General features: G+C 36.2%; 1 protein-coding gene and 1 non-coding gene across 32 annotated transcripts in view; both read left to right on the top strand.

Annotated features, from left to right (window-relative positions):
• SLMAP (sarcolemma associated protein) overlaps nucleotides 1–20,396 on the top strand; it is a 148,703-nt gene that overhangs the window by 12,874 nt on the left and 115,433 nt on the right. The window lies entirely within an intron of this gene.
• Nucleotides 1,330–1,432, top strand: LOC113593616 (U6 spliceosomal RNA). Its single transcript, XR_003413896.1, has one exon. It is a non-coding gene; the product is annotated as a U6 spliceosomal RNA (small nuclear RNA).

Here is a 20,396-nt window from a genome sequence, read left to right as displayed (position 1 = left end):
TGTGGTATAGTGCCCAGTAAGTAGCACTGAAAAATATAATACAAATAAGTCTAACAATAGAAATATTTCTTAATCATTGTTTCTGAGTAGCTAAGGGAGTGATGTATTCCTTCCCCCAAGACTGGGGGCAGAAAATGTGGAAGGAAGGAAGAGGACTTCATCGAGAAAGTTGTTTTACATTGCTGTTTGAAGAGTGAGTAGGGTTTTGCTAGCTGGATAAAAGAAAGAGCAGGGCATTCTGAGGGCACCTGGCTGGCTTGGTAGAGCGTGGGACTCTTGATCTCGGGGTTGTAAATTCAAACCCTACATTGGGTGTAGAGATTACTTAAAAATAAGATCTTAAAAAAAAAAAAAGGGCAGGGCTTTCCAGCCCAAGGGAATAGTATGTGTTTGAGGCAGAAAAGCCTAACAGAGAATGGTGTTTTCTGGGAAATGCAGTTGGGAAGGAGAAAATAGAGCTATCAAGTCTTTGGAGTAGTTGAGCACTGCTGGCAAGAGGGGAGGCAATGTAGCTCCTTTAGGTTTGGTAAACACTACAAGGTACTGGGAGGGTGGCTCACCAGGACAGAGGGGGCATAGAAGCCCCTTCCCCCATACCTTGCCCATCTCTTCCATTTGGCTGTTCCTGAGTTGTATCCTCTATGATAAACCGGTAATAGTAAGTAAAGCACTTTCCTGAGTTCTGCGAGTCGTTTTAATGAATTATCAAAACTGAGGAGTGAATTAGGAATCCTCTGAATTTATAGCTGATTGGTTGGAAGCATCACTAACAACTTGGGACTTTTAACTGGCATCTCAACTGGATGCAATCTTGTGGGACTGAGCCCTTAACTTGTGGGATCCAACATTAATTCCAGGTAGATAGTGTAGAATGGAATTGTAGGACATCTGGCTTGTATTAGAGAGTTGGAGAGTGGTGTTGGAAGACACCATGCATTTGGTGTCAGAATTGTTGTGTGTAAAAATAGTTCAAATAGTCTTATAATTAATATTCATTATCCAATACTACCTAGTTTGTAGAGTTTCCCTGGTAATAGCAATAAAAACCAGTAGCATACTTGGTTTGCCTTACTTGAAGATTTGAAATGAAAGGAGCTGAATGAGTAATATGATGAGAATCTAGTCAGTCAATCAGGGAACATGTGAAAGAGTGCATATTCTGCGTTAGGCAAATGGGACATGATGAAGGTATTAAGATATTACTTCAGGGGTGCGTGGCTGGTTCAGTTGGTGGAACATGCAGCTCTTGATCTCAAGGTCATGAGTTCAAGTCCCATGTTGGATGTAAAGATTGCTTAAATAAACATAAAAATTTTTTTTAATTAAAAAATGCTCACTTTGGCAGCTCATATACTAAAATTAGAATGATAGAAGATTAGCATGGTCCCTGCACAGGGATGACACGCAAATTCATGAAGCAGTTCATAGTAAAACATAAAAACAAAGATGTTACTTCAGTCTTTGAGGAGCTTATAGTTTAATTAGGAAGCCAAAACTAACTCCCATGAACAAATTAGGAAAGAATGAAGTTTTAAGTGAAATTAAGAGAGCTATATGATTAAGGTAGTAAAGGTTTGTTTGTCTAGAAAGGGGGACTTGAACTAGACCCTGAAGATTTAGGGTAGAAGATAACAGATGTTCTGGGTGCAAAAAGGTCTACATAAAAAGGCATCAGCCCAGAAAGGTAGTCAGGAGACAGTTGTGTGTTAAGGAGCTCTACTACTGGATTGACCAGATAGTTTCTATTAAATGGTAGAGGTAAACCTAAATCAGGTTCCATTTCAGGAAGGCTGTAGAGGTACAAAGGTTGCTGGAGCAGTAGGACAGAAACATTGAGGGAACCAAGGCACAAACCTTGGAAGTAAGAATCTTGGATTTGCATGCAACTTTGGAAAAAGCCAAACTGCCCCTTAATCTTCCCAGGTAACTCTAATAACTAAACTGATATGTTTTACAGTGGGTTATAAAACCCTCATCTGCTTTAATATGCTGACTTCATAATAGGGTGATTGGAAAGTGAAGATTGGATTCATAGGTATAGTGAGTAGACAAGATTTAAAGGTTCCAGGGTATGAGTTCTTATTTTCAAGATTGCTTCTCTCTTGGCATATGAAAAGATTGTGCTTGTATTCATCATTTTAAGGTATATTTCTTTTGTCAGTCATTTTAAATTCTGGAATAAATCCATTTATGTATTTATTTTTTAAGTTTACTTATTCTGAGGGAGGGGGAGAGGAAGGGCAGAGAGAGAATCCCAAGCAGGCTCCACGTTGTCAGTGCAGAGATCCGCGGGGCTCGATCTCACCAACCTGGGCTGGATCTCACCAATGGTCGGATCATGACCTGAGCTGAGAGTAAGAGTCGGACTCTTAACCGACTGAGCCAGGTGCCCCTGGAATAAATTCACTTAAATACCATTTCTGATATTCCCAGAAATACAGATTTAATATTTAAATGAAAAATGAATGAAGTTACAAATATAATGATGAAGAAAATAATGCATGTGAATGTCCAAGTCAGAGGCAGGTGTTAAGTGATAGAACATATATTAGAATTTCAGTAGAAAAACATTTTGAAACATAACCCTTATGTGGTAGTTCTAGTCTTACCATTTTAAATTGATGCTCTAAGCTGAGTTTTTGGTTCATAATTGCCAGTTGTGGAGGCAGTTTTCAGATAAGCATCAGTTAAGTTTATTGGCATTGTACTCGCCTTTAATAATTCTTCCCTCCCACTTCCCTCACCAGTGATCTGATTTGAGAATTGAATCAAAATTTTATCCTTTGTTTTAGCTGCAACTGTTTTGAAAGCTGATATAACAATAGGTAAACTGTTAATGTGTGAGAAAGTGATTAAAAAGCACTTTCAAATATTATGTGGTTGTGTTGTAAAAATTAGTCATTATTCCTTCCTACTTTTATTACTTTTTGTTATTATTGCTTTGTCATTTTACCAGTTTAGAGGTTTAGGTGTGCTAGTAAGTTATAAATTTTAAGAATTATTTTCAGAAATGACTGTTTTGTTATAGGCCTACTGATAACCTATTACCTGCTATGCTTCACTTATAAAGTGTTGAATTCTGATATTTAAGTCCTGCTTTCAAAATATTATTCCCCCAAAACAAAATAGAGTGTTCGTATCTGAATGTTGAGGTTGGAAAAAAACTCTTCAGGTTTTTAAGTTCAGTCACTTTTAAAAAGACTTGCTAGAAAGGGTACTCTCTTTTCTGGAATCAATGTCATAGCTCCAGTTTTATGACTATGTAATATTCTGATAGTAGGAGTTAATTCTGTTATCCAACTCACTTAACCTGCTAGCTGTCTTTTGCTTTTGAATTTTGAATTTCCTGGTCGTGTGCAGAGTTGAGCTGGGTAAATCTGATTTATATAAAGCCCTTAAGCAATATGATGTTTATTTATGTTTTACATTTTTACTTATATTTTCCATTTTATTTTGCTATCACATGCAAGTTTGCATGAATTCAGACTTTATGGTTTTTATCTGTTGGCTATTTTTTTTTAATGTTTGTTTTTTGAGAGAGACAGTATGAGTGGGGGAGGGGCAGAGAGAGAGGGACACAGAGGATCTGAAGTGGGTTTAGCGCTCACAGCAGAGAGCCTGATGCGGGGCTTGAACTCACAGAACCATGACATCATGACCCTAGTTGAAGTCGGACACTTAGCCCACTGAGCCATCTAGGCGCCCTTATCTGTTGGCTGTTTTATTTTTTATTTTTAAATTTTATTTATTTATTTATTTATTTATTTATTTATTTATTTATTTATTTAGGTGCACAAAAGGTGATTTTATTAAAACATGGGGACAGGACCTGTGGGCAGAAAGAGCTGCCATTTTATTTTTTATTATTTTAAAATGTTTATTTATTTATTTTGAGAAAGAGAGAGGGAGAGAATCCCAAGCAGGCCCCACATTTTCAGCGCAGAGCTCTCTATGTGGGACTTGATGCCATGAACCAGGAGATCACAACCTGAGCTGAAATCAAGAATCAGACGCTTAACTGACTGAGCCACCCTGGTGCCCCTCTGTTGACTATTTTTAAATAGTATTATTTTAAAATTTTTATTATTTAAATAGTATTATTTTAAAATTGTTTTTATGTTTATGTTTGAGAGAGAGAGAGAGAGAGGCAGAGAAAGAGAAGCAGAGCATGAGCAGGGGAGGGGCAGAGAGAGAAGGAGACACAGAATATGAAGCAGTCTCCAGGCTCTGAGTTGTCAGCACAGAGCCCGACACGGGGCTTGAACCCAGGAACTGTGACATCATGACCTGAGCTGAAGTCGGACGCTTAACCAACTGAGCCACCCACTTGCCCCTCTGTTGGCTATTTTATTTTATTTTATTTTATTTTATTTTATTTTATTTAAGTTTATTTATTTTTGAGACAGAGAGAGAGCATGAATGGGGGAGGGGCAGAGAGAGAGGGAGACACAGAATTGGAAGCAGGCTCCAGGCTCTGAGCCATCAGCACAGAGCCTGACGCGGGGCTCGAACTCACAGACCCCGAGATTGTGACCCGAGCTGAAGTCGGTCGCTTAACTGTCTGAGCCACCCAGGTGCCCCTCTGTTGGCTATTTTAAATATCAGTATGTTTTAGATAAATTCTAGTGTTTGTTGTTATTCTAAGTCAGAATTAAGTGAAGGTTTAATGCTCTTCTTCATGAGATTTTACTGATTGCCACAATTCTCACTGATTAATTCCTTTTCATAATATTTTGAACTTTGATCATGTTTATCATAAAACTTAACACTTGATTATGTTATGCTGCCTTAGTTCTTGAATAATAATAATAAAAATAATTTATGTTCTTCTTAAAGGTAAGTGTAATAGGCTTTACTGCCTTGTAGCCCTACAATATAGTTGCAATGCCTAGTATTTAGTAGGTGGTTAAAACACTTATTACCAACATACTACGTTTCTCCAAAGAAATTCTGAAAAAAAATTTTTTTTGTTGTTTGCTTATTTTTGAGAGAGAGACAGAGCACTAGCAGGGGAGGGGCAGAGAGAGAGGGAGACACAGAATCTGAAACAGGCTCCAGGCTCTGAACTGTCAGCACAGAGCCTGACATGGTGTTTGAATCCACCAGCTGTGAGATCATGGCCTGAGCTGAAGTCAGATGCTCAGCCAATGCTACCTAGTTGTCCCATCTCCAAAGAAATTCTAGAAGTACTACTAACTTTAGAAATTTGTCTTTTTAATTTATTTTTAATGTTGTTTATTTAATGAGAGAGAAAGAGAGAATGGGGGGAGGAACAGAGAGGGATGAGAGAGAGAATCCCAGGCAGGCTCTGTGCCAATAGCACAGACACAGGGCTCAATCCCACAAACTGTGAGGGTATGACCTGAGCCGAAATCAAGAATCGGACGCTTAACAGACTGAGCCACCCAAGTGCCTCTGCCCTTTTTTTTTTTTAAGCCTCTTGGAAGAGAGTGTGAAATATCTTTATGACCTTGGGGTAGGGAAGGATATATTATAAAAAATTCACAAAGAAGCGTAATTGAAATAAAAGATTGATAATGCAAATACATTAAAATTATCTTTTTCATTAAGAATGAAAGAAGTGAAGAAGGAAAAAAAACTAGGGGAAGATATTTGTAAAACACATCACGTATAAAGGATAAGTGTCTAGAATATAGAAAGGATTTGTTCAAATTAACAAAAAAGACACAACCCAAGAGAAAAAAAATGGTTAACACAAATAAGAATTTCACAGAAGAAATAAGAATGACCAATAAACTAACACAAGATGTTCAGCATAACTAGGAAATTGTAAACTTAAACCTTCAGTTCCATTTATGCTCATTTAAAAAGTTGGATAATTTTGGAGTGCCTGGCTGGCTCCGTCAGTAGGGCAAGAGACTCTTGATCTCAGGGTCGTGAGTTTGAGCTCCGTGCTGTGTGCAGATTACTGGGGGGATAAACTTTAAAAAGTTGGATAGGGGTGCTTGGGTGGCTCGACTAGTCTGTTGAGTGTCCACCTTTGGCTCAGGTCGTGATCTCACAGGTTGTGGGTTCAAGCCCTGCGATGGGCTCTCTGCTGTCAGCACAGAGCCTGCTTCAGATACTGTCTCCACCGCCCCTGCCCCTTCTTCACTTGTTGTCTCTCTCTCTCAAAATAAATAAATGAACTTAAAAAAGAAAAAACAAAATATTCTTCTGCCTTTATTATTTTTGTTGTGGTTTTTAATTTAATTTAGTTTTTTTAATGTTTCTAGTTTTTATTTAAATTCTAGTTAGCATACGGGTAATATTAGTTTCAGGAGTAGAATTTAGTGATTCATCCATCACTTACATATAACATCCAGTAATCAACACAACAGGTGCCCTCTTTAATACCCATCACCTATTTAACCTATCCCCCCACCCACCTTCCCTCCAGCAACCCTCAGTTTGTTCTGTGTATTTAAGAGTCTTTTATGGATTGTCTCCATGTCTGTTTTTATAGTATTTTTCCTTCCCTTTCCTTATGTTCATCTGTTTTGTGCCTTAAATTCCACATATGAGTGAAATCATGTCTTTTTCTGACAGACTTATTTTGCTTAGCATAATACGCTCTAGTTCCATCCATGTTGTTGTAAATGGCAAGATTTCATTCTTTTTCATTGCTGAGTAATATTCCGGTGTGTGTGTGTGTGTGTGTGTGTGTGTGTGTGTGTGTGTGTGTACACACACACACACACACACCACATCTTCTTTATCCATTCATCAGTCAATGGACATTTGAGCTCTTTCCATGTTTTGGCTATTGTCGATAGTGCTACTGTAAACATGGGGGTGCATGTGTCTCTTCGAAACAGCACACCTGTATCCTTTGGATAAATACCTAGTAGTGCAGTTGCTGGGTCATAGGGTAATTCTATTTTTAATTTTTTGAGGAACCTCCATCCTGTTTTCCAGAGTGGCTATACCAGTTTGCATTCCCACCAGCAGTGCAAAAGGGTTCCTCTTACTCCACATCCTCACCAATATCTGTTGTTGCCTGAGTTGTTAATTTTAGCCATTCTGACAGGTGTGAGGTGGTTAGTCTCTCATTATGGTTTTGATTTGTATTTCCCTGATGATGAGTGATGTTGAGCATTTTTTCATGTGTCGGTTGGCCATCTGGATGTCTTCTTTGGAAAAGTGTCTATTCATGTCTTTTGCCCATTTCTTTATTGGGTTATTTGTTTTTTGGGTGTTGAGTTTGATTTTAAAAAAAGTTGGATGATATCAAGTATGGACGACACTGTAGAGGAACTCCCATGCTCTGTTATTGATTTGATGAGTTAAACCCTGATTGGCTTTTGAATATTAAATCAACTTTGCATTCCTGGAATAAACTCCACCTGATTATACTGTATTTTTTTAATATGCTACTGGATGTGATCTGCTTAAATTTTGTCAGGGATTTTTGCATATCTATTCATGAAAGGTTAGTCTTAAATACTTGGTAGAATTCACTAATGAAGTCATGTAGGTTTGTATTTTATTTATTTATTTTTTTGCATGTGGAAAGTTTTAAACTATCAATTCAGTTTCTTTGACAGATACAGAGCTTTTCGGGTTACTTATTTATTGTAGAGTTAATTTTGATAGTTTGTGTATTTAAAGAAATTTATCTATTTCATCGAAGTTGTTGGGTCAATTGGCATAAAATTATTCATAACATTACCTGATTACCCTTTCAGTATCTCTAGATTCTATAATGATGTTACCTCTCTCATTCCCAGTATTGTGTCTTTTCTCTCTTTTTGTTTTATTACTATAGCCAGAAGTTTTTCAACTTTATTGATGTTAAATATTCAATTATTTTAAATATGTTTTTTTCTGTTATTTTTGTTTTCTCTTTCATGGATTTATGTTCTTACCTTTATTATATGCTTCTTTCTGCTTTTTTCTGTTTGATATTCTCTTCTGTTTCTTAAATTGGAAGCTTAAATAATTGATTTTAGACCTTTCTTTATTAATAAAAGTGTGTAATGCTCTAATATAACTATTTTGATAAACAATTTGACATTATTATAATGCTTGTGTATACCTAATGAGATAGCAGTTCTTTACCTAAGTGTAGTGTATACACTACAAAAACATCTTTATATCTGCATCAGGAGACATGTTCAAGCATTTTTTTTTTTTAAGAGAAAGAGCATGTGTGCACACAAGTAGGAAAGGGCAGAGGAAGAGGTAGAGAACTTTTTAAAAATTTTTATGTTTAATGTTTATATTAGAGACAGAGATAGAGCACAAGTTGGGGAGGGACAGAGAGAGAGGGAGACAAAATCTGAAACAGGCTCCAGGCTCTGAGCTGTCAGCACAGAGCCCAATACGGGACTCAAAATCATGAGTAGTGAGATCATGACCTGAGCTGAAGTTGGACACTTAACTAGCTGAGCCACCCAGATGCCCCTCAAGCAGTTTTTCATAGTATTTTCTGTAATAGCAAAAAACTGGAAGTAACCCAGATGTTCATCAACATGAATATGTAAGTACTTCTGTTAATTTATACCATGGAATACTGTACAAGAGTGAACATGAATAAACAATAGCTGTACATTATCAATGCAGATGAATCTCAGAAATGTTGAGTGAAAAAAGTAAGTTGCAAAGGAATACTTAGACTATGATGCCAGTTAATATAGAACTTAGAAATCGTGATACTTTTTCATATATATATATGTTACTTCCTATATAGTAATAGAATGATGAATATTTCCTTGAGAGGGAGGCAGAGAATGGATATAAAAATAGCTAAATTTTACATAATATATACTGTAAAGTGTTTTAAATACTTTATAAATGTATACTTATTTAATTCTCATAATTAAATGTGTATGTGCTGTGAAGCAGGCACTATTATTGTTCTCATTTCTGAATAAAGGAGCTTATAAATAAGGGTACAGAAAATCTTAGCTACTCCAAATCATTCTGCTAATAAGAAGTAAATCCTATAATCAAACCCAGGCAGTCTGGCTCCAGAGTCTGCACTCTTAACTATTAAGCCATACTGCCTGCCCTTATGGGAGAGGCAGGGGTCTTCTCAGTCTGGGTGTTAGGTACATGAAAGTTTATTTTAATATTCTTTAGTTCTTACTGCTATGTTTCTGTTTATTTTTGTATATATGAACTATTTCATTAAAATAAATAACAGGTTAAGCCAACTGAAAAGGAAACCCATAATCTGTATCCCTAATGTAAGTTTAGGAAGTCAGTACTATTAAATTTCTCTAACATGTGTCTTAGATACTAATAGATCATAAAATATTAAAAAATCAGATAGATGATGTGTTAGTAATGTTTTATATCTTGACCTGGGTGGTGGTTAGTTATAAAGGTGTGTTCACTTAGTGGTGATTCATCAAGCTATATACACTTTTGATTTGTTCACTTCTTTGTATGCATTCCATATTTCAATAAATTCTTTATAATAATAATGTCAGGGGGTGTCTGGGTGGTTCAGTTGGTTAAGCATCCAACTTTGGCTTAGGTCATGATCTTATGGTTCGTGATTTTGAGCCCTATTATCAGGCTCTCTACAAAGTGGGCACAGAGCCCACTTTGGATCCTCTGTCCCCTTCTCTCTTTGCCCCTCCCCTGCTCAGGGATCTCTGTCAAAAATAAGTAAACATTAAAAAAATAGCAATGTCACATAAGATTTTTAAATTCCAAAGATTTCTTATTGCAGCTATATTATGTGTGTCTTTATTGGGATGAGCATAAGAAGATTATAAGTTATAAAGTATAAAACTAAATGGACTGACTTTCTGAGATTCTACTTCATTGAAGAATCTTTAAAAAGAATGAGATATATTGTCAAGCAACAAAACAACAAACAGGGCATAGCACAATATACACAATAATCTACCTTTTATGCAAAAGAAAGAAAATAAGAATTCATATTTGTTATTTATTTGTTTATGCACAAAGAAATCTGGAAGGGTTATACATAAAGGAGTTAGTAACCTGGTTATGTGGAAGTACGGTAGGGTGGAAACTGTCTTTGTGAGATAAGGATGACAGTAAGACTTTTCAGTGTATATACCTTTTTTAGTTTTTCTGGAACCTTGAAACTATACCACCTATTCTAAATAAATAAACATTAACTTATTAAGTTAAAAAGAAGGCATGTTTAACCTGGCCTATTTATTTATTCATTCATTCATTCATTCATTCATTCATGAGGGAGAGAACATATGTGTATGTATACACATGGGGGAGGGGCAGAGAGAGAGAGAGAGAGAGAGAGAGAGAGGGAGAATCTCAAGCAGGCCCCATGCTCAGCACAGAGCCTTTATGGAGGGCTCAATCTAATGATTGTGAGATCACAATCTGAGCTGATATCAAGACTCAGACACTCAGACTCAGCCAGGTGCCCCAACATGGCTCTTTTAGGTAGATTCAGACTATGTCCTTTTGAGACTCATATTTACTTATTTGTTGGCTATAGAATATTTCCATTTTCAGGAGATTTGGTCTAGTATCTCTTGAGATAGAGAAATTTTGGAAATACTATGCCATCAATTATGTTCAAAGAGGACTTTTTCAGTTAAATACCCAAAACCTTTTCAGAGTTTCTCCTTTTCCAGTGTTATTTCAGTTATTTTTTGATTATCTCCTGTCTTTTTTGGATGTTGTACATCTGTAGGCAGAACTTTTCTTTTTCTTTCTCTCTCTTTCTCTCTTTCTCTCTTTCTCTCTTTCTTTTTTCTTTCTTTTCTTTTCTTTCTTTTCTTTCTTTCTTTCTTTCTTTCTTTCTTTCTTTCTTTCTTTCTTTCTTTCTTTCTTTCTTTCTTTCTTTCTTTCTTTCTTTCTTTCTTTCTTTCTTTCTTTCATTATTTACTTAAGTAATCTCTACACCCAGCATGGGGCTTGAACTCATGAACCTGAGATCAAGAGTTCCGTGCTCTTGTGATTGAGCCTGCCAGCTGCCCCAGCAGAACTTTTATTTTAATGAGAAAGCTTTTTGTTAATAATATGACCGTATATTTAAACAGTTGATTAAATAGTGTGATTTAAAAAGTGCTTTGGTACTGTGACTTTGAACTATCTGACATCATTTAATTTAAAGCAAAAAATAGTGTTAGTGTTTAAATGGCTAAACTGTCCCTTTTTTCTTTTTAAAACTTGATTTATTAAGACACATTTTATAAGCATGATAAAAATTACTGTTTAAATCAAAATCTCCAGAAGTTGAAATGGAGATTAAGAGTATAAATCTATACTATTTTAAGGAAATGTTTAAAGCTACTCTCTTAAAATCTGGTCCAGAATTAAATTGAAAGAAAAAAGTTTTTAGTTAATATTTTGTAGGGACATTGAAAGAAATATACAGTTTGTAACCTCAGCTTCATATTAGAGTCATCTGGAGCTTTTAAAACACATTGATGCCTCCCAGAGATTATGATTTAATTATCCCCCAGAGATTATGATTTAATACTTCTAAATTATTCACATTTTAAAATCTGTAAGTTGTTAATATCTGTGAAGATCATGTTGACTGCATGACTATGCTATTTTGAGGAAATATTGAGAAGCAAAAATATATTAACTTAATCATGCATGTCTGCATTAAGTAGAATAAGGTGATTTTTGTCATAGGCGTTTATTTTCCTTTTTTTTTTTTAATTTATTTTTTGGGAGAGCACAAGTGGGGGAGGGGCAGAGAGAGTGGGACAGAGGAGCTGAAGCAAGCTCTGCGCTGACAAGCTGACTGACAGCAGGGAGCCCGATATGGGGCTGGAACTCACAAACCTCAAGATCTTGACCTGAGTGGAAGTCAGACGCTCAACTGACAGAGACACCCACGTGCCTCTGGCATTTATTTTCCTATTTAGACTGCTGATATCAGCTAAAAGCCCCTACTTAAAAACAAGAAAAAAACCCATATACAAAAGATCCTGTATGACTTTTGGTTAATGATGTTTGTAAACTGCTTAGGGGTACCTGGGTGGCTCAGTCAGTTAAGCATCCGACTTCCCACTTTGGCTCAGGTTACAATCTGGTGGTTTGAGACACGCATTGGGCTCTGTGCTGACAGTTCAGAGCCTGAAGCCTGCTTCAGATTCTGTGTCTCCCTCTCTCTGTGTCCTTCCCCTACTGTCTTTCTCTCTCTCTCTCTCTCTCTCTCTCTCTCTCAAAATAAACATTAAAAAATTTTTATTAAAAAAAACAATATAATTGTCATTGTGAAGTTTACTTGTAAAATGAGCGTATAACTTTTTTCAAACTGTTGTTATAGTTTTAGGTGCTTTAGAATAAAAATTGTACAAGTGTTTAGGAAAATCACAGAGATTAAGACCTTGTAATATCAACTTAATATTAAAATTTCTATTCCTATCATTGTATGTGGTTTTTTTTTTTATAATTTTTTTTTTAACGTTTATTTATTTTTGGGACAGAGAGAGACAGAGCATGAACTGGGAAGGGGCAGAGAGAGAGGGAGACACAGAATCGGAAGTAGGCTCCAGGCTCTGAGCCATCAGCCCAGAGCCCGATGCGGGGCTCGAACTCACAGACTGTGAGATCGTGACCTGAGCCGAAGTCAGACGCTTAACCGACTGAGCCACCCAGGCGCCCCAAAGGTTTTTAATGAATATACTCCAGTAGAGAATAAAATGCTAGCAAGATGTAGCAAACATAAGTGTTTACTTGAGTTTAGGGAATTTGAAGTACATCTCCATCTAGATAAAATTTAAAATTAAAATATATTTTAATAGATTAGAGATTATGCCATTTATAATTATGCCATAGTTTCTTGATAGCTTCAGGGAATGAGTCATTTCAGAAAACAGGATTTTCTGATGAGTTGAAAATGTACACCTTTTACAACCAAATAATTTTTTGGATGGAAATTTTTCTAAAGTGATTAAACATTTCCTTGTCACCTTAAATAGAGTAAAGGAAAAAACCTTTTCTTAATGACCTGGTTATATTTACTAATAGAATTATGCACTTAGAGGCATTAGAGGTTATAAGTTTTTTACCCCTGTGCTAGGTGACTTTGTATTAGCATGTTTTAAAATTACTGAATTAGTGCATTTTTGTAATGTGTTGGTTCTTCTGGATTGTTATTTGTCAGTTTTCTGGGTCAGCCATCACTATAGGAACTGTTTAGAAATAAAATATATGTTTTAAACATATATGTAAATATATGTGTCTAAAACATATATGTAACTATGGATCTGTGAGGAAACATGAATTTTGTAGTGCATGAACTTGGACTTCTACACTTCTCTTCTTACCTTCTGGTTATCAATAGAATATGTTTAAAATGGTGTTATTGGAATCTTTGATAAATATATTGCTGGAAACTTTTAGGAAAATGTTAAGATACTCTACCTAAGATCAGGTAACAAATGGCCATGAAATCTCTTCAGCTTTTTACACTATAAGTTATTTTGATCTCTTCAGCCTTTCTTTGCAATATGTTATTTTTATATTACATTTTCAAAAATTTCAGTAACTAGCTTCATTTATTGGAAAATATATGATAGGTACCTCTATAATTTTTTCAGCAAATATTTATCAGTCTTCTACCCAGTGCTAAAGATGAAAAAACAAGTGTCTGACTTCTTGAAATCATAAGTCTGTTTGAACAAAACAATAAAAAACCTTTGAGTGTAGTATAATATTATAATGGCATATGCCTGGGTGTTAATGATATTATAGAGGAGGAGCATCTAATTCAGTGTATCAGTTAGTTTATGCTAGTTATATTGTGGTAATGAACAACCCAAGACCTCACTTGATTTAGTTTTTGCTCATGTTACATGTTTAAGTAGGTGGCTGCTCCATCCACAGTTGTTCTCCTTTCTGGAATTCAGGCCAGAGGAGCAGCTCCTGTCTGGGACAGGTTCTGGTGGTAGAGGGACAAGAGCTGTGCATAGCCATGGAGTTACAGTGAATGCTTCTGCTCAGAAATGGCACATGCCACTTCTATTCACATTTTATTGCCCAAAGCAATGCACATGGCCAAGTGTGATGAAGTTGAGCAGGAAATGTAATTTAATGTTCATAGAGGAAGAAGCAGTGGAATAATTGAACACAGTCATGTTTTACTACATTCAGCTTACTTCCCAACTCAAAGTGAAAACTATCTACCTGTGGGAATTATCAAATAAGAATGTATTTTAACAAAAATAAAGTTGTTTTTCATTCCCTTTTGAGTGTTGTAATATTCATAAGGTAAATGGTTTGTATTTCTCAGATGAGAAAAGTAAGACATAAAGAAATTATAATTTGAAGTAGTGTTCTTTTAAGCAGATAGAAGACTGTATCATTGATATACTACTTACTGTCTTTTGTGAATAATTCTGACATTTGACATTGAATTATGGGATTTAGTCATAAATGTTTTTTTCCAAACATTTCTTCAGTCTACTTTATCTTGCTGATTCATCTGCTTTGTCATGGACTGAATCTACATTAATCATATTTTCAGATAAAACTCTGGGATATATGATTTCATGGGGTCAAATATTAGAGTAGGTAGAGAGTGACATAAATTACATAGCATTTGCTTATTGAGCATCTCTTTATTAAGCATTTACTGTATGGCATATTTGCAAGTTGACAGGGATACAGGGGTGACAAGAGGTGATCCCTGCTTTTAGTGATTCTACATAAACGGACATGTATACAGATAATTACAACAATACAATGAAATAATTGCTAAGAGAGGTGCTATTTAAATGAACTGCAGTACAAATGTTGAGGCTAGGATGACTGATTAATAAGGCAATGAAAGAAGGAATAGAATGTCACCAGAAGTGACATCTAAAACAAGTCCTAAAAGAAGAACAAGATTTAGCATGCACATGAGGGGGAAGTACACTTTAGGCAATATCAATAAATAGCATGAGTTAATAGCATGAAGGAAAAAAAAAAGGTAGCTTGTTTGAGAAACTTTGTTTTTTAAAAGTAATCTCTACACCCAACATGGGGCTTGAACTCACCACCCTGAGATCAAGAGTCTCATGCTATACCAACTGAACCAGCCAGATGCCCCTTGTTTGAGAAACTTTTAGTGATTTTGTGTAACATAATATGGGGGAAGGGAGAGAAGATGAGGCAGACAAAGTAGTTTAGGATCAAATCATGAAGGATTTTAATTTTTTTTTAGTGTTTTTATTTTTGAGAGAGAGAGAGAGAGAGAGCTAGCGAGCGAGCATGAGCATGGGAGGGGCAGAGTGAGAGGGAGACCCAGAATCTGAAGCAGGCTCCAGGCTCTGAACTGTCAGCACAGAGCCTGATGCAGGCCTTGAACCCCCCAGACTGTGAGATCATGACCTGAGCTGAAGTCAGTCACTCAACCAACTGAGCCACCCAGACGCCCCTCAAATCATGAAGGATTTTAATGTTATGCTATTTTTTTTCCTTTAGGACTGGTGGTGAGGAGTTCGAAAAGATTTCAAAAGAATCACATGGTTAGATCTTTGTTTTTAGAGGAGCAGTCTTGGTGATAATGTGGAAGATATTGCCTAGAGGCAAGGAGACCTGGTAGAGTGATATAGTAGAAAGGACAGTTAGAAACAAACGGGAGTGCAACAAAATCATCTGTATGGAGGGAGACAGACTTGGGAGTCATCAACCAAAGTAGTGAAGGGTGTAGGAAATATACTCCCAGGGAAGTTTGTACGTCTCTAGAAAAGTAGAGGCTAGAGAACCCTGGGGATGATCAGCATTGAAATAGCTGGCAGGGAAAAAAGAAAACAGTTGGAAGAACAGCCAGAGAAAGAGGACCAGGAAAGATTGGGTTTGTGAGATACAAGGCAAGGGAGAGTTTTTGAGAAGACAATTATTAACAGCACTAAAATGTCACTTTATAGGGAGTATAAGTATTAAAAGCTGGGCTATTAGTGGAGTAGTAGGTATGGAAGCTCACTGGCAATGGGTAAAAGGCTATAAATAGTGAGTGTTACAGCTCTGACAGTGCTTGAATAAGTGGACGCAGAGGGTAATATTACCATGTAGGGGCACCTGGGTGCCTTAGTTGGTTGAGCGTCCAACTTGGGCTCAGGTCATGATCTCACAGCTCGTGAGTTCGAGCCCTGCATCAGGCTCTGTGCTGACAGCTCAGAGCCTGGAGAGTGCTTCAGATTCTGGGTCTCCCTTTCTCTCTGTCTCTAACCCACTCACATTCCGTCTCTGTCTCTCTCAAAAATAAATAAACATTAAAAAAATTAAAAAAAAAAAAGATTACCATGTAAAAGATATGTGTATGTACATTTCCATGATGGTAATTTTTTTTCTCCAGTTTTAGTTGTTGGTAATTCTGAGGAGACTTTGGTGGGTGGTGCGATGTGGAGTGAGAAAAGTCTTCTAGGTTAGGCATTCCTTATCCACATTAATTTTTCAGTAGACTTAAATGTATGTTGGTATCGTATTGCATTAAATACAATTTGTGCAAATGGGACATGAATCCCAGATGTCAAAAATGTATGGGAATGTTAAAATTTTGTAATTCCACACATTAGAAATTCAGTAGCATGGATGATATTCTCTGGTACTTTTATATGTATAATATATATAAAATGTAATATGTATATATTAATTTACATTCAAATTAGTTAGCACATAGTACAGTAATGATTTCATGAGTAGAATCCAGTGATTCATCCCCTGCATATAACACCCAGTGCTCGTCCCAAGTGTCCTCCTTAATGCCCCTTGCCCATTTAGCCCATTTCCCCCACCTAAAACCCCTCCAGCAATTCTCAGTTCTCTGTATTTAAGAGTCTCTTAAGTTTTGCCCCCCTCCCTGTTTTTATATTATTTTTGCTTCCCTTCCCTTATGTTCATCTGTTTTGTATCTTAAATTCCACATATGGATGAAGTCATATGACATTTGTCTTTCTCTGACTAATTTTGTTACACTCTAGTTCCATGCTGTTGCAAATAGCAATATTTCATTCTTTTTGATTGCTGAGTAATATTCTATTTGTGTGTGTGTGTGTGTGTGTGTGTATGTATGTATATGTACACCACATCTTCTTTATTCATTCATCAGTCAGTGGACATTTGGGCTCTTTCCGTACTTTGGCTATTATCGATATAAACTATATAAACTGCTATAAACATTGGGGTGCATGTGCCCCTTTGAAACAGCACACCTGTATCCTTTGGATGAATACCTAGTAGAGCAATTGCTGGGTCATAGGGAGTTCTATTTTTAATTTTTTGAGGAGCCTCCGTACTGTTTTCCAGAGTGGCTGCACCAGTTTGCATTCCCATCAGCAGTGCAAAAAGGTTCCTCTTTCTCCACATCCTCACCAGCATCTGTTGCTGCCTGAGTTGTTAATTTTAGCCATTCTGATAGGTGTGAGGTGGTCTCTCATTGTGATTTTGATTTGTATTTCCCTGATGATGAGTGATGTTGAGCATTTTTTCAAGTGTCTGTTAGCCATCTGGATGTCTTCTTTGGGAAAGTGTCTATTCATGTCTTTTGCCCATTTCTTCACTGGATTATTTGTTTTTTGGGTGTTGAGTTTGATAAGCTCTTTATAGATTTTGGATACTAACCCTTTATCTGATATGTCATTTGCAAATATCTTCTCCCATTCTGTCCGTTGCCTTTTAGTTTTGCTGATTGTTTTCCTTCACTGTGCAGAAGCTTTTTATCTTGATAAGGCCCCAGTAGTTCATTTTTGCTTTTGTTTCCCTTGCATCCGGAGACATGTTGAGTGAGAAGTTGCTGCAGCCAAGGTCAAAGAGGTTGTTGCCTGCTTTCTCCTCTAGGATTTTGATGGGTTCGTGTCTTACGGTTAGGTCTTTCATCCATTTTGAGCTTATTTTTGTGTATGGTGTTAGAAAGTGGTCCAGGTCCATTCTTTTGCATGTCGCTGTCCAGTTTTCCCAACACCATTTGCTGAAGAGACTGTCTTTATTCCATTGGATATTCTTTCCTGCTTTGTCCAAGATTAGTTGGCCATATGTTTGTGGGTCTATTTTTGGGTTCCCTATTCTTTTCCATTGATCTATGTGTCTGTTTTTGTGCCAGTACCATACTATCTTGATCATTACAGCTTTGTAATACATCTTAAAGTCTGGAATTTTGATGCCTCCAGCCCTCTAGTACTCTTTGATATTCTGAGGTTTTACAGCTAGGAATTTATCTTTGCATTTCTCTTGGTACAAAAAAATTACGTCTGCAAAGTGTGTGTGTGTGTGTGTGTGTGTGTGTGTGTAACTGATAGCTGGATATATATCCAGCTCTTGCTATGTCCAAAGTGTACGAATGAGAGACACTCTAAGGACTGGTTAATCTGTGAATGATTGATAGTTATTTTATATTTGGACAAAATTAAATTTTTAGCACGTATCCTATAGTATTCAACGAAAGGGTCAAATGTCTTTGCATCTATCCTGATGAACACTTAACTATTAAAGAATGGTTATAGGAACTTATAAACCAAGATTTAAAAAAAAATGGAAACACTGATCAAATTTAAATATTTTTGCAGTGAGAGATACATTTTGCGAATTATCAAATTCTATTTTATGTTAGTTTGGTTACTTATTTTCATTTCATGTAATTTTACAATAGTTTTTCAGTTTTACATTCTTGTTTTTGTGGTAAGTGCTGAATATGTAATGATTAAAATGTAGTTTCAATATAAAGTAAAAATGAAGATAGCAAGAAATTATTAATTAAATATGTAAGACTAATAATTCCTCTGAATTTATACTATGTAAAATGAGGTCATGTATGTGGAACTGGTTTTTTTTTTTTTTTAAATGTTTATTTTTGAGAGAGAGAGAAAGAGTGTGAATGGGGGAGGGCCACAGAGAGAGGGAGACACAGAATCTGAAGCAGTCTCCAGACTCTGAGGTGTCAGCACAGAGTCCAACGTGGGGCTCAAACCCACATACCGTTAGATCATGACCTGAGCCGAAGTCGGATGCTTAACCAACTGAGCCACCCAGGCAGCCCTGGAACTGTTTTTATGAAGTATGTAGTTAGAAATTAAGTATCTGATTTTAAGTATAGAAGAAATATTCAAAATCCACTCTAAATTTAATAGAAAAACATAATTAAGTTATTCTGGAGCAAAGGGATCAAATAAAATATTTTCAATTTCACAGAGTTTTATTCATAAATGTAAAGATAATAAAAATGTACTGAAATGTATTTTAAAAATACATTTTATATGGGTTCTAGGATGGAAAAATTTATTTTGAGTGGGATGGGGGGGCAGGGAAAGAAGACTTTGGAGGAATGGCTTTTTGTGACTTTTGGCCCAGTGTAAGTATATAGCAGCAGTCTTACTTAAAAAAAAAATGTACCATTTTATTTAGCATGTGTTGCAGTTCTAAACCTTAGTAGTCTTTAACTTGCACAATGTTTTCTCTTGTAAAGCATGTATGTCAAAACCCAGAATCTGCACTGTCACTTCCTTGTTGTAAATCTAGCTCTCCTTCTAAGATAACATGCCTGAAACTGAGTGTAAATTTCTCAGGGTCTTGAAAAACAGTTTGAGAACAAAATAAAAGTTAAGGTATGATTAATTTCCTATGTTATGACTATTTAAAAGTTCATTTCAATATTTTCAATATGATTTTCAAAAATTATCAAATGAACTCTATCAATGGAAAACTCAAAAAATACCTTAAGTTTTATGGCATAGCATCTAAATTTGCTTACATTAAGTACTCACAAATTGTTAATTTCAGTTAGTAAAAGAGATCTCTCATACTTCAACCAGTTTATATTCTTTACTAAACTTTAGAGTTGAAACTCTATAAAGGCGTTTCATCTTAAATTTTGCTTGATATTTTAGATTTTATTTTATTATTTTATTTCTTTTTTAAAGTATTTAGAGAGAGAAGGAGAGAATAAGCAGGGGAGGGGCAGAGAGAGAGAGGGAGAGAGAGAATCCCAAGCAGGCTCCACACAGTCAGTGCAGAGCCCGATATGGGGCTTGAACCCATGAACTGTGAGATCATGACCTGAGCCAAAACCAAAAATGGGGCGTTCAACCGACTGAGCCACCCAGGCATCCCGACATTTTAATATTTAAATGTTTATTTTTAATTTATTTTGAGAGAGAGAAAGAGTGAGAGAGAACGTACACATGAATAGGGGAGGGGCAGAGAGGCAGAACCCCAAGCGGGTTCCATGTTGTCAGTGCAGAGCCCAATGAGGGGCTCCATCTCATGAAGCATGAGATCATGACCTGAGCCTAAATCAAGAGTTGGACACTTAACCGACTGAGCCGCCTAGGTGCCCCAGATATGTTAGATTTTAAATCAAGTCCTTAACTGAGGTGAATCTAAAATCGTATTCAAATGTGAGAAGTATGACAGGATATTTTAGTGGGATATCTTTTTGGTATGTTCAAAGTGAATTGTTTGAATTTGAACTACAGCTTTAATTGCATGTCTGTTACCTGCAGGTATCT

The sequence above is a fragment of the Acinonyx jubatus genome, chromosome A2 (assembly GCF_027475565.1).
Source record: "Acinonyx jubatus isolate Ajub_Pintada_27869175 chromosome A2, VMU_Ajub_asm_v1.0, whole genome shotgun sequence".
Taxonomy (NCBI): Eukaryota; Metazoa; Chordata; class Mammalia; order Carnivora; family Felidae; genus Acinonyx; species Acinonyx jubatus.
Note: the sequence above shows the minus strand (reverse complement) of the source record. Positions and strands in the feature narration are given on the sequence as shown.